Source organism: Physeter macrocephalus, chromosome 9, assembly GCF_002837175.3.
Source record: "Physeter macrocephalus isolate SW-GA chromosome 9, ASM283717v5, whole genome shotgun sequence".
NCBI lineage: Eukaryota > Metazoa > Chordata > Mammalia > Artiodactyla > Physeteridae > Physeter > Physeter macrocephalus.
In genome coordinates this window covers 98491647-98505775 of record NC_041222.1, presented here as the reverse complement: position 1 = coordinate 98505775, position 14129 = coordinate 98491647, and the positions used below count along the sequence as shown (strand labels likewise).

At 39.9% G+C, this 14129-nt stretch overlaps 1 protein-coding gene across 1 annotated transcript in view; it reads right to left on the bottom strand.

Annotated features, from left to right (window-relative positions):
- The window catches only part of EXTL3 (exostosin like glycosyltransferase 3), a 105035-nt gene extending 99313 nt beyond the window's left edge, over nucleotides 1-5722 (bottom strand). The window contains exon 1 of the mRNA XM_055087344.1: nucleotides 5643-5722. The gene's annotated coding sequence lies outside the window, so the exon portion shown is untranslated. The remainder of the gene's footprint in view (nucleotides 1-5642) is intronic.
- Nucleotides 5723-14129: the final 8407 nt, after the last annotated feature.

Genomic DNA, 14129 nt, shown 5'->3' with positions numbered 1-14129 from the left:
CAACATCATTCTCAATGGTGAAAAACTGAAACCATTTCCACTAAGATCAGGAACAAGACAAGGTTGTCCACTCTCACCACTATTATTCAACATAGTTTTGGAAGTTTTAGCCACAGCAATCAGAGAAGACAAAGAAATAAGAGGAATCCAAATGGGAAAAGAAGAAGTAAAGCTGTCACTTTTTGCATATGACATGATACTATACATAGAGAATCCTAAAGAGGCTACCAGAAAACTACTAGAGATAATCAATGAATTTGGTAAAGTAGCAGGATACAAAATTAATGCACAGAAATCTCTTGCATTCCTATACACTAATGATGAAAAACCTGAAAGAGAAATTAAGGAAACACTCCCATTTACCATTGCAACAAAAAGAATAAAATACCTAGGAATAAACCTACCTAAGGAGACAAAAGACCTGTATGCAGAAAACTATAAGACACTGATGAAAGAAATTAAAGAGGATACAAACAGATGTATACCATGTTCTTGGATTGGAAGAATCAACATTGTGAAAATGACTATACTACCCAAAGCAATCTACAGATTCAGTGCAATCCCTATCAAACTACCAATAGCATTTTTCACGGAACTAGAAAAAAAATTTCACAATTTGTATGGAAACACAAAAGACCCCGAATAGCCAAAGCAATCTTGAGAACGAAAAATGGAGCTGGAGGAATCAGGCCCCCTGACTTCAGATTATACTACAAGGCTACAGTAATCAAGACAGTATGGTACTGGCACAAAAACAGAAATATAGAACAATGGAACAGGATAGAAAGCCCAGAGATAAACCCACACACATATGGTCACCTTATCTTTGATAAAGGAGGGAAGGATATACAGTGGAGAAAAGACAGCCTCTTCAATAAGTGGTGCTGGGAAAACTGGACAGCTACATGTAAAAGTATGAAATTAGAACAATCCCTAACACCACACACAAGAATAAACTCAAAATGGGTTAAAGACCTAAATGTAAGGCCAGACACTATCAAACTCTTAGAGGAAAACATAGGCAGAACACTCTATGGCATAAATCACAGCAGGATCCTTTTGGACCCATCTCCTAGAGAAATGCAAATAAAAACAAAAAAAAACAAATACACACCATTGTAAAGCAATTATACTCCAATAAAGATGTTAAAGAAAAAAATAATAAGATAGATGACTGAGCTAACACCAGGTCAAGGACCCGCTGGTATTTTATTTTTTAAAATTTATTTTATTTATTTATTTTTGGCTGCTTTGGGTCTTCATTGCTGCCATTGGTTTTAGAGAATCAATTTCCAGATATTTAAGATAAATTCAACAATGTATCTGCTTGAGATCCTACCTGTGATGAACAAATTCTTCCTTTCCCCAGTATTCCTTCTTCTGTGTCATAAAAGCAGAGGACACCTCTCACCCATCCTAATCTTACTAGGGAATGTTTCCCTGGCCACCAAACAGAAAGAGGATGGGAAAAACCAGTGCTGGTGCAGAGGCAACAAATGACTGTAAGGACAGAGTAAAGCGTGCTTGTGCAAGCCAGGAGGTTTCAACAGAACTGAAGGAGGCCTAGTAGAGTTGCAAACCGATAGAACATGAAAAATAATTTTTGATGACAGATCAATGTAGGGTTTGGGGCTCAGAATGAGTTCAAAGAATTAACTGAGCTGTAACAAAATGCTTTCCATTCCCACCTATTTTTTATATGAACAAGATTCTTCTGCACGTTCATTGAGAAATAGAATTGATAGTGACCTTTGATCCGCTCTAGCAAAGAGTAATAACCAAACCCAGATACATAAACTAACTCTGGTAAAAAGCCCATCACGCTCATTAAGGGATATATCGCCACTAAAGTCTAACTTTATAATTACTAATTTGAAATACAGATTGCTGTTTTTTTAAATAATTTTTTTAATAAATTTATTTTATTTATTTATTTTTGGCTGTGTTGGGTCTTCCTTGCTGTGCGCGGGCTTTCTCTAGTTAATGCTTTCCATTCCCACCTATTTTTTATATGAACAAGATTCTTCTGCACGTTCATTGAGAAATAGAATTGATAGTGACCTTTGATCCGCTCTAGCAAAGAGTAATAACCAAACCCAGATACATAAACTAACTCTGGTAAAAAGCCCATCACGCTCATTAAGGGATATATCGCCACTAAAGTCTAACTTTATATTTACTAATTTGAAATACAGATTGCTGTTTTTTTAAACAATTTTTTAAATAAATTAATTTTATTTATTTATTTTTGGCTGTGTTGGGTCTTCCTTGCTGTGCGCGGGCTTTCTCTAGTTGCAGCGAGCTGGGGCTACTCTTCATTGTGGTGCGCGGGCTTCGCACTGCAGTGGCTTCTCTTGTTGCGGAGCACGGGCTCTAGGTGCGTGGGCTTCAGCAGTGTGGCATGCAGGCTCAGTAGTTGTGGCACACGTGTTTAGTTGCTCCACGGCATGGGGGATCTTCCCAGACCAGGGCTGAAACCCATGTCCCCTGCGTTGGCAGGCAGATTCTTAACCACTGCGTCACCAGGGAAGCTCCTACAGATTGCTGTTTTGACCAGGTATATTACTAATAATTACAATGATAGCTCCATCAAAAGAAATTTCTCAATGGTCATAGGAAGTAAGGTTACAGGAAATAAAAATATATTAATATCAATGTATTGTAATATGTATTGATATTAATATATTTTTATTTATTAATAAATAATAAAGTGACCACTAAAAGATTTCAAGCATAAAAATATGCATAAGAAAAGTCTTGGACTTCCCTGGTGGCGCAGTGGTTAAGAATCCACCTGCCAGTGCAGGGGACACGGGTTCGAGCCCTGGTCTGGGAAGATCCCACATGCCGCGGAGCAACTAAGCTTGTGTGCCACAACTACTAAGCCCATGTGCCACAAGTACTGAGCCCACTTGCCTAGAGCCCGTGCTCCGCAACAAGAGAAGCCACCGCAATGAGAAGCCTGCGCACCACAATGAAGAATGGCCCCCGCTCGATGCAACTAGAGAAAGCCCGCATGCAGCAATGAAGACCCAACGCAGCCAAAAATGAAAATAAATAAATAAATTTATTTAAAAAAGAAAAGTCTCTGTGGGAAGTGGAATGGAAATTCAAATTCAAGGGAAAAAAGGAATTATATATTGAATAAAATGTATGATGTTTAAAGGAAAGCTTGTCCCTGGATTGTTTCAGTGGATGATGGTGGGTATCAAACACTATTAGATTCCTCTGTATACATTTAAAAGAATCGTGTAACAGTTCTGAGTGTGTATGTCACACATACATATGTATGCACACATCTGGATATATATACACACAGTCAGCCTTCCATATCTGCGGATTTACATCTGTGGATTCAACCAACCGCAGACTGAAAATACACCCAAAAAAAGAAAAAAAATTCCAGAAAGTTCCAGAAAGCAAACCTTGAATTTGCCGCACACTGGCAACTATTTACATATCATTTACATTGTATTTGCAACTATTTGCATAGTATATACATTGTACGAGGTATTATAAGTAATCTAGAGATGATTTAAAGTATAAGGGGGGGGCTTCCCTGGTGGCACAGTGGTTGAGAATCCGCCTGACAATGCAGGGGACACGCGTTCGAGCCCTGGTCTGGGAAGATCCCACAGGCCGCGGAGCAACTGGGCCCGTGAGCCACAATTACTGAGCCTGCGCGTCTGGAACCTGTGCGCCGCAACAAGAGAGGCCGCGATAGTGAGAGGCCCGCACACCGCGATGAAGAGTGGCCCCCACTTGCCACAACTAGAGAAAGCCCTCGCACAGAAATGAAGACCCAACACAGCCATAAATAAATAAATAAATAAATTTTTAAAAAAAATTTTAAAAATAAAGTATAAGGGAGGATGTGCAAAGGTTATATGCAAATATGATACCATTTTATATAAGGGACTTGAGCATCTTTAGATTTTGGTATCTGCAGGGGAGTCCTGGAACCAATTTATATTTTATATGTATATATCTATATATATGATAATAAAGCCTCAACATGAATGTACTTTGTGGTGAGATTATGCAATTATATACAATAGCCAAAATTTATCATATCCTACACTTTAAATTGACAGATTTTATTGTATGTTAAAAAAAAAGCAAATAAAGAGAGGGAAACCTGCCCCATTAAAATTGAAATAGGAAAAAAAAAAACTGAAATGAAAAAAAATAGGAATAGAGGAATATTTCCTTAGTATGATGGATATCTTCTGTGTGTATAAGAGCTTAACATACACATGTACACATACACATACATATGCATACATGTATAGTGAACAATTATTTTTTAAAGTCAATACTGACAATATACTGTAAATATATCCTTACAAACTAAACTTGTAGTAAAATTTTAGATATAGACTGTAAATGTGTGAGGGTAGGCTTAATTTTACCAAATTCCTCTGGAGGATATGCAAGCAAAAAATTGGAAGACCACTGGACACCAGTACAGGATAATACATATGGGGGAATCCAACATAATAGAAACTGAGAGGACAGTTAGTACATTTTTGCTACTAGGATGTAGGCAGACTAAATTACAATGACGCAAATGTTTACATATGCAGTAGATATAAAAAGTTTAAAAGCAACTCTTTGTTCTCCTGCTTACTGTGGGGCAGGCAGGCACCGTCACACGTAGAGGAAAAGAAGTGACAGGACAGGCACCCAATTAGCCTGGCTGATGCCAAGGCGTCACCAGACTGAATCTGGTAAAACGACACTCAGATCCGGGAGAGAAGACCATGTGTAAGCAAGTGAACCTGCAGTAACACCTCAACTCAAGACTCATTCCATAATTACTTGAAACAAGACCTCATAATAGTTTTCCTTTGGGGGGGAGAAATCAGTTCAGTTGAACTCTAGCCAAGTATAGAAATCTTTTTATCATTAAGGTTTAATTGGCTTATTCTCCCAAATTACACTGGAAACAAATTTATTGTGCTCCTAGGGTACCATATTATGTTATTTATAAATGTGGATAATTCAAAAGCAATAAAATGTTTGGCCCTTGCTCTCAATAAAGTCGCCATCTAATTGGGAGGACAACATCCAAATTAAAACAACTGAAGAACAGTTCAAAGTAACACGTAAGCAGTATGTAATAATCCCCCAAGAGAAACAAGTACTCTCATACTTTCCCAGCAGAAGGATAAATTGGTACAAGCCCCTGGGGAAGGAATGTGGGCACTGAGATCAAAATTACAACTGAATACCTCCTTTGACCCAGCAATATGACTTCTGGGAATTTATCCTTCCACCATACTTAAGAAGTAACATATATACAAAGTTACTCATTGCAGCATTATTCAAAATAACAAAAGATTGGAAAGAACTCAAATACCCTTGAACAGAGGACTGGTTAAATAAATTATGCTACATATATACAATGGAAAATTTTGAAAGTATAAAAATGCATGAGGAAGCTTTCAATATACAGATATTTTTTAAAGACTCCAAGATAAGTGGGGGAAGAAATCCCAGCAAGGCACAAAAAATGTGTATACAATGCATCCTTTTGTTTACAAGAAGGGGAAAATGGGAATACAGAATATATTTGTATTTGCTTTAATATTCATAAGTAAAGTCTGGATGAGTACACACAAAAACTAAAAGCTGATTACCTGCAGTGAGTTATAGGAAGGTGAAAAGTGGCTGGAAGATCTCAGGGCAGGAGTAAGACTTGCCGTCTAAAATGCACAGGTATATTCTGAACCACGTGAATGTCTTCCTATTACCAATTAAGAAGAGAATAATGAAAAAACATCCCCCAACAAGGCAGAGCACAATGAGGAGGAAGCTGGTTTCTGCAGGAAACCTCCTGGCCCTGGGTGGAGTTTCGACTTAAGCTTTGGGCAGCTCTGCAAACAGCTGGGAAACTGAGAGAGCACAGAGCACACAGCTTGTGCGCTGGCCGCATTGCGCTGTTTGCGCAAGTGCCATCACTTCCCAGGGCTTCTGAGCCTCTGCCCAGCTGAAATACCTCCCTGCCAGGTGCCTCTCCTTCACCACAGCCCAGAGCCCACTCCTCCCCACCTCCGCAGCCGGCCAGGATGCTCATGACCCGCCATCCTCACCAGTTACCAGAATCCTCCAGCAGCTGCCTTTAATTTTTACGATGGGAGGGCAGAAGGGGGAGGGCAGGTCAATTAAGTAAACTTCTATTGAGAGGAGTGAAGTGCAGGAGGTCAAAGAGTTGGGACAGATACCGGGCAGAATCCTCCAGCAGCTGCCTTTAATTTTTACGATGGGAGGGCAGAAGGGGGAGGGCAGGTCAATTAAGTAAACTTCTATTGAGAGGAGTGAAGTGCAGGAGGTCAGAGTTGGGACAGATACCTGGCCGCTTGCCAAGTCAAGTCTTGGAAAATACTCCCCCAAGATACCACCAAGAAATCTGCCCAAACGTGAATGCGGCCAGCTTCAAGCTGTGTAATCATGGGTGATTTTTTTTTCCTGCTATTTTTTTAAATAAGATGTTGGGGGTAGAAGTTTATTAATTTATTAGAGTTGGGACAGATACCTGGCCGCTTGCCAAGTCAAGTCTTGGAAAATACTCCCCCAAGATACCACCAAGAAATCTGCCCAAACGTGAATGCGGCCAGCTTCGAGCTGTGTAATCATGGGTGATTTTTTTTTCCTGCTATTTTTTTTTAATAAGATGTTGGGGGTAGAAGTTTATTAATTTATTTATTTATTTTTGGCTGTGTTGGGTCTTCGCCTCTGTGTGAGGGCTTTCTCTAGCTACGGCAAGCGGGGGCCACTCTTCATCGCGGTGCGCGGGCCTCTCGCTATCGCGGCCTCTCTTGTTGCGGAGCACGGGCTCCAGACGCACAGGCTCAGTAGTTGTGGCTCACGGGCCTAGTTGCTCCGCGGCATGTGGGATCCTCCCAGGCCAGGGCTCGAACCTGTGTCCCCTGCATTAGCAGGCAGATTCTCCACCACTGCGCCACAAGGGAAGCCCTTTTCCTGCTATTTATGCTTTGATGTGCGTTCCAATTTTTTTTTAATGAGTATAGATTACTCTTAAAAACCCAAAACTATTACATACAATGTGAGAGATGTATATATTAAAAAACAAACCACTATTCTTATGTAGTCCTGAAACTGACAGATAAAGGAAATTGAGATGGGCAGAATAAGAATTTTATAGCTGTAAACAATAAGTGTAAGAATACTATAATTTTTAAAAATCTCCTATAGTGCTGAAGGTGTCACCTGATAGTAGGTCAGTGTGACCCACCTAGTCAGGCTGGGCAGAGTGGAACTGTCCACGGTTCCAGGGCAGGAAAGTGCAGTCATTAAAGAGATGTCTCCATTAGTCGTATGCTCTCCAACTGATAGCCATCGCCTTCCCACTGTCTTCCTCTCCTGGGGTTTGAAACTCGATATCCTGCAAGTCAAACCACTTTCCTCCCTCCACTTTCTAAACCCAAACGCTGATGACGGTCCTATTCATCTCAGAAACTTAACAAATACATTTTGAAACTTGGCCAATTTTTTTCTCAGGTCCTTAGTAGTCCTGGGGAAAGTAAGCTAACATTCAAATTACTTGAGTAGGTTTGGGCGTAGCTGAGGCTGTTTCTCACCATTTAACAAACAGTTTTATTTAAATGACCGTCAGTAAAGTTAGATGCAAACCCTCAACGCTTGGAAAAAAACACAGTAGACCTTGATATTTGCAAGGAATCTATCCTAAAGCCTTCCTGAGTCCCAAACTTGGAAACAGCTCTATTGCCCCAAATTCCCCACCTTTAGGCAGGACTCTTGACTGTAAGTTATAGAAACCCAAACGACAGAAACGGGAGTGTGCTGGAGGACAGAATTCAAGGAATGGTTGAACAACCAAATCTAGGAGACAGAGATGCAGTAAGCTTCCCTAAAAACAAGACCCAGGACACATACAACATCAGGACTCCGCCCATCTCTCATTTATGCGTCCCACTGCAAGCCGTTTTCATTGCCTCCCCCACATGGCAGGGAACATGACCATTAAGAGTTCAAGAACCACCACTGAAAGGGAATTCCTCAAGCTTTTTCTGGTTGTAAGTTCAAAACTCCTGAGAAGAGTCTTTGATTGGCCAGTGAAGGTCAGGTGTCCACCCTGGGCCAATCAGCTGTAAGAACATGGCAGCTCCAGCTGAGTCACGTGGTTGAAGTGGAGGAGCAGCGGTTCTCAGAACGCAGGGGGTGCCAAACAGACCAAAATAAATAAGCAAAGTAAGAGAGGGCTACTACACTCCAATAAAAAGGAACAAAGTAAAACTGAAAAATCTAAATGTCATTTCAGACCTTTACGGGAGTCATATGTTTACCTTTTTATGCAGCAAAGCTGCAGCGAGTTGAATAGGCTGGGTGCTCTCAGAGCCAAGAGCTTCCCTCCTATACACCAGCCTTAGGGCACACACAATTCAAGACTGTTCCACCTTAGCAAAATCCAAACTGTTATGTGTCCTGGCCTTCTGATTATAAACGACAAGGGTCTAGAATGCCTCAGAGAAAATGCCGTTTTTAATGGCAGGTGCTTCTCTGAAATGAGTTCATTTACTATATAAAGAGGCAATGTGGTTCTCAATGAGCCTGCATCATGACTCATCTTGACACCCGCTACTCCTGCCCACCAACTCTGGCCAACCAACTCCGGCCAACCAACTCCTATTGTTTCTGGACAATAGCAACTCTCCACTTAGGCCCTTTCCCTCCATCTACAACTGTCCTGGTTCCGAACCCCATATGACCCCATTTTGAATCACTTTGTACATAGTAGAAAGAGAAATATGCTGCCTAGGTCTTTTTTTGCCAAATACCTATTGAAGAGAGAAGGATTTTTAGTCCCAAAAGATAAGGTTAATGAAGCCAAGACTAGGAAAATGACAAGACGAGAGCATGGGTTTTGGAACCAGACAGCTCTGGTTTGAATCCAGCCCTGTCACTTACTCTCTGCATGACCGTGGCAAGTTATCCAATCCCTCTGAGGCTGAGTTTCTTATAAAACAGGCGTAATAGTATTTGTCTTGCAGACGTATTGTGAAGATTAAATCAGGTGACAGATTGTTAAGTGCCAAGATGCTAAGGGACTTCAATATATGCTGCTAATATTAGAAGACTCGTGCTAACCTTACAAAGGTCAATATACAAATTCAAGGGGAGTACAGAGGGCCAGGAGGCTGAATCTGCATTCCTCTTCCCATCCTGCTCTGGCTCCCAAAGATATGCCACTTTTTTCCTCTAAGCCTGAAAGAACTTATTAAATAACTGTTCTCTGTTTTCCTTACTACTGTTTTCCATCACTGTTTTGATGCAGACCATTATTTAAAGGAAAAGGTATGGAGTCATTCTTCCTTGGGACGGAGTACAGCCAGACTCTGTATTTAAAGAGACAGAGGGGCTTCCCTGGTGGCGCAATGGTTGAGAGTCCGCCTGCCGATGCAGGGGACGCGGGTTCGTGCCCCGGTCCGGGAAGATCCCACATGCCGCGGAGCGGCTGGGCCCGTGAGCCATGGCCGCTGAGCCTGCGCGTTCGGAGCCTGAGCTCCGCAACGGGAGAGACCGCGACAGTGAGAGGCCCGAGTACCGCAAAAAAAAAAAAAAAAAGAGAGACAAAATTTGAGAGTGTTAATTCCCTGAAATTTTTAGTAAAATTTGAGTAACTTAAGTAATCTTCCCAGCATATTGTTGAACTTGATGGGGGGGAGGGGTATGTGGCATGTGCCAGTAAATTTGAATGTTTGAAGGATTATGACTAAATTAGGGTCCGAAAGAAGACAGGAATTCAGAAAGTCAAACACTTAAAGTATTTTGCCCTGAATTGTTATATGATATAGATTGTAATGTGAATATGATAGAAGATGGAATTAGAAAAGATATTGCCATTTTGAACATGGATTCAACAATAAACTCTTCCTGAATTTTCTTTTTTTTTTTTTTTGAGTCAAATTCAACATAGGGTAAACTAATCTCATTGTGACCTACTAAGCATGATGAGGTCAACAAAATCTCCGGAGAATCTGTAACCCAGACATTTCTATCTTTTTTTTTCCTTATTCAAAGATCCTAAAAGATCATGACTAGGGAAACCAATTCTGATACTAAAAATAAATACTATGTCGCTTTCTCCATTTATAGGTAAAATTTATAAGACTCTACATCTCAAGCCTCTTATTTGTATCCTAGAGATATGCTACTATCTTCCTACTATCAGCAAACAACCAACATAAATATGATAAGTGAAAAATATATATTACATTGCTGAAAGAAATTAAAGAAAGTCTAAATAAATGAAAAGACATCCCATGTTCACAGACTGAAAGAGTTAATGTTGTTAAGATGACAATACTACCCACACTGACATACAGAGTCAAGGCTATCTCTATGAAAATCCTAAGGTGTTTTTTGCAGAAATGAAAAATCCATACTGAAGTTCATACAGTATTTCAAGGGACCCAGAATAGCCAAAATAATCTTGCAAAAGAAGAACAAAGTTGGAGGACTCATGCTGCCTGATTTCAAAGCTTATTAAAAAGCTACAGTAATCAAAACTGTGGTACTGGCATAAGAACAGACATATAGAGCAATGGAATAAAATTTACAGTTCATAAATAAACCTCCACATCTATGGTCAATTGATTTCGACACGGGTGTCAAGACCAATCAATAGGGAAAGAACAATCTCTCCAATAAATGGTACTAGGAAAACTAAATATCCACAAGCAAAAGAATGAAGTCGACCCTTGCCTTATACCATATGCCAAAATTAACTCAAAATGAATCAAAGACCTACATTTAAGAGTTAATACTATAAAATTCTTAGAAGAAAATCTAAGGACAAATTTGCATAGCCTTGGATTTGGCAATGGTTTCTTAAACGTGACACCAAAAGCACAGACAACACAAGAAAAAAATAGATAAAAGGGACTTCATGAAAATTAAAAATTTCTGTGCACCAAAGGACACTATCAAGAGAGTGAAAAGACAACACACAAAATGGGAGAAAATATTTGCAAATCATATATACAATAAGAGTCTGAAATAAAGAATACATAAAGAACTCCTAAAGCTCAACAACACAAAAACAAACAACATGATTTTAAAATGGGCAAAGGGAGGGCTTCCCTGGTGGCGCAGTGGTTGAGAGTCCGCCTGCCGATGCAGGGGACACGGGTTCGTGCCCCGGTCCGGGAAGATCCCACATGCCGCCGAGCTGCTGGGCCCGTGAGCCACGGCCCCTGGGCCTGCGCATCCAGAGCCTGTGCTCCGCAACGGGAGAGGCCACAGCAGTGAGAGGCCCGCGTACCGGAAAAAAAAAAAAAAAAAAAAAAAAAAAAAAATGGGCAAAGGGGGGAATTAAAGGGGAGGGAGGAATAAGTAGGTGGAGCACAGAAGATTTTTAGGGCAGTGAACTATTCTATGTACTACTATAATGGTGGATACATGTCGTTATACATTTGTCAAAACCCACAGAGTGTATACCAAGAATGAACCCTAATGTAAACTATAGACGTTGGGTGATAATGATTTGTCAATATAGGTTTATCGACTGTAATACATGTACCTCTCTGGTGTGGGTTGTTGATTGTGGGAGAGGTTGTGCGTGGGGGGGTGGTTATATGGAAATTCTCTGTACCTTCCACTCAATTTTGCTATAAACTTAAAACTGCTCTAAAAGCAGGGGCAAGGAGGAGAGGAGCAAAGGACTTGAACAGACATTTCTCTAAAGAAGATAAACAAATAGCCAATAAGCACATGAAAAGATGCTCAACATCATTAATTATTAGGGAAATGCAAAGCAAACCACAGTGAGATGCCACTTCACACCCACTAGGATGGCTATAATAAAAAATATGGAAATAACAGGTGTTGGAGAGGACGTAGAGAAATTGGAACAATCAGACATTGCTGGTGGGGATATAAAGTGGCGCATCAGCAGTGAAAAACAGCTTGGCAATTCCTCAAGAAGTTAAACATAGAATTACCACATAACCCAGCAATTCTACTCCTATATAAATACCCAAGAGAAATGAAAGCAAGAATTAAACACATACTTGTACACCTATGTTTATTGTAGCATCATTCACAATAGTCAAAAGAGGGAAATAGCCCAAATGTCCAACATGAGATGAATGGATAAACAAAATGTGGAGAATCCATATAATGGAATATGATTCATCCTTAAAAAGGAATGAAGTTCTGATACATGCTACAACATGAATGAACCTTGAAAACATCATACTAAGTGAAAGAAGCCAGACACAAAAGGACAACATTGTGTGATTATACTTTTATGAGAAACCTAAAAAAGGCAAATCCATACAGACAGAAAATAGAATGGTAGTTGCCAGGTGCTGGTGGAAGGGAGGAATAGGAAATTATTGCTTAATGATTACAGAGTTTTGCCATAATGGTGATGCATGCACAACATTACGTATTTACTGCTGAGTCACACACTTAAAACGGTTAAGATGGCAAATTTCGTCATATATATTTTTTCACAATTATGTTTAAAAAGAAAAAAGTAACCTGTGCTAACTGACCTGTGAACATAGGAATTAGAAGCTGTTGTGAAAGTGTACCAGGAGGGATACTGTTACAGTGTTTGAGCAAACAGAAGCATGTGGTCTAGATGAAGGCCAGGAAAGCTCAAGATCAAGTATTGATTAGTGTTTTTAAAGTACTAGATAAGCTGATTCTAAAATCCGTATGGAAGAACTAAGAATAACAAAAAATAATTTTAAAAAAAGAAAAACAAGGGAGGCCACCTCTCCCTATGAGACATCAAGACATACATGACAAGTTATAGTATTTAGACAGTGTGATGTTAGCCCAGGAATAGATAACTAGATCGACCAAAGAAGCCCCAAGCAAATCCCTGACTCTATGGAAACATGGTATCAGACAGACATAACCAACCAGTGGAGAAAGAAAAGACTATACAGTAAAGGGGCTGGACCAGTTGATTATCTACGTGGAAGAAAAAGAAAAATGGATCCCTACCTTACAGCAATCACAGAATTAATTCTAGATGGATCCCATGCTTAATGTGAAAATCAAATTTTTAGAAAATTTTGGAAAGAAAATAGAGGAAAATATACACATGATTTTGAAGTTGGGAAATTTTTAAAAAAAATAAGACTTGAAAGCACGAATAATAAAAATTGCAAAATAGTTGACTACATTAAAATTAAACTCGTCTGTACATTAAAATATGCCATAAACAAGTAAAAGACAAGCAAGGGACTTGGAGAAGGCCTCTGCATGGTAAGTGACTGGTAAAGGTTGAGTAAACAGAATACACAATAAACTACTTCAACCAGTGAGAAAAAAGACAACACAACAGATGCAAAAGCAAAGAATGTGAACAGACAATTCAACTAAGAGGAGACACCAATGGCCAATAAACACATGAAAAGATGCTCAATCTCCATAGTAATCAGGAAAATACAAACAATTGTGAGACACCATTTCACATTCATCAGATTAGCAATAAATTTTACAAGTCAGACAGTTAGCAATAAATTTTAAAAGTAAGCACGACTAAGGCCGTGGAGAAGGAGAAGTTGTTATACACACCATCAATTGGTACAACCATCCTGGAGAGAAATGTGGCCATGTCAGTGCACATTCACGATGGCCAGCAACACCCTAGAGACACTCCTGCACACGTGTACAAGGACACGGGTACAAGAATGTGCTTCAGAGCACTGTGTGTAAGGGTGCTTATCCATGCACTTACAGGCAGCAAATGACAGGATGAAAGCACGCGTTGTAATGATAATTCAGGACAGTGGTGGCCTCTGGAAGGGAGGGAGGGAGGGGAGTGAACCTGGGAAGAGGTACACAGGGGAGTTTCAGCTACATCTATATTTTTTATTTAAAAAAAGGAACTGGAGCAGAAAGGCAAAATGTTAATATTTGGCAAAACTAAATTGTGAGTACATGATCTTCTTTACGCTTTTCTGAATACTTGAAATACTTCATAACAATACTTTCTTAAACTCTAGCAGTATTATTCAGCATGACTTTGGAGGACATGAACATTCCAGGTCATTGGGCAATTGCAGAACAGCAAAGGAAGAGGGATCTTTAGAGGTGCAGCAGCGGTATATTTCCTGAAGACT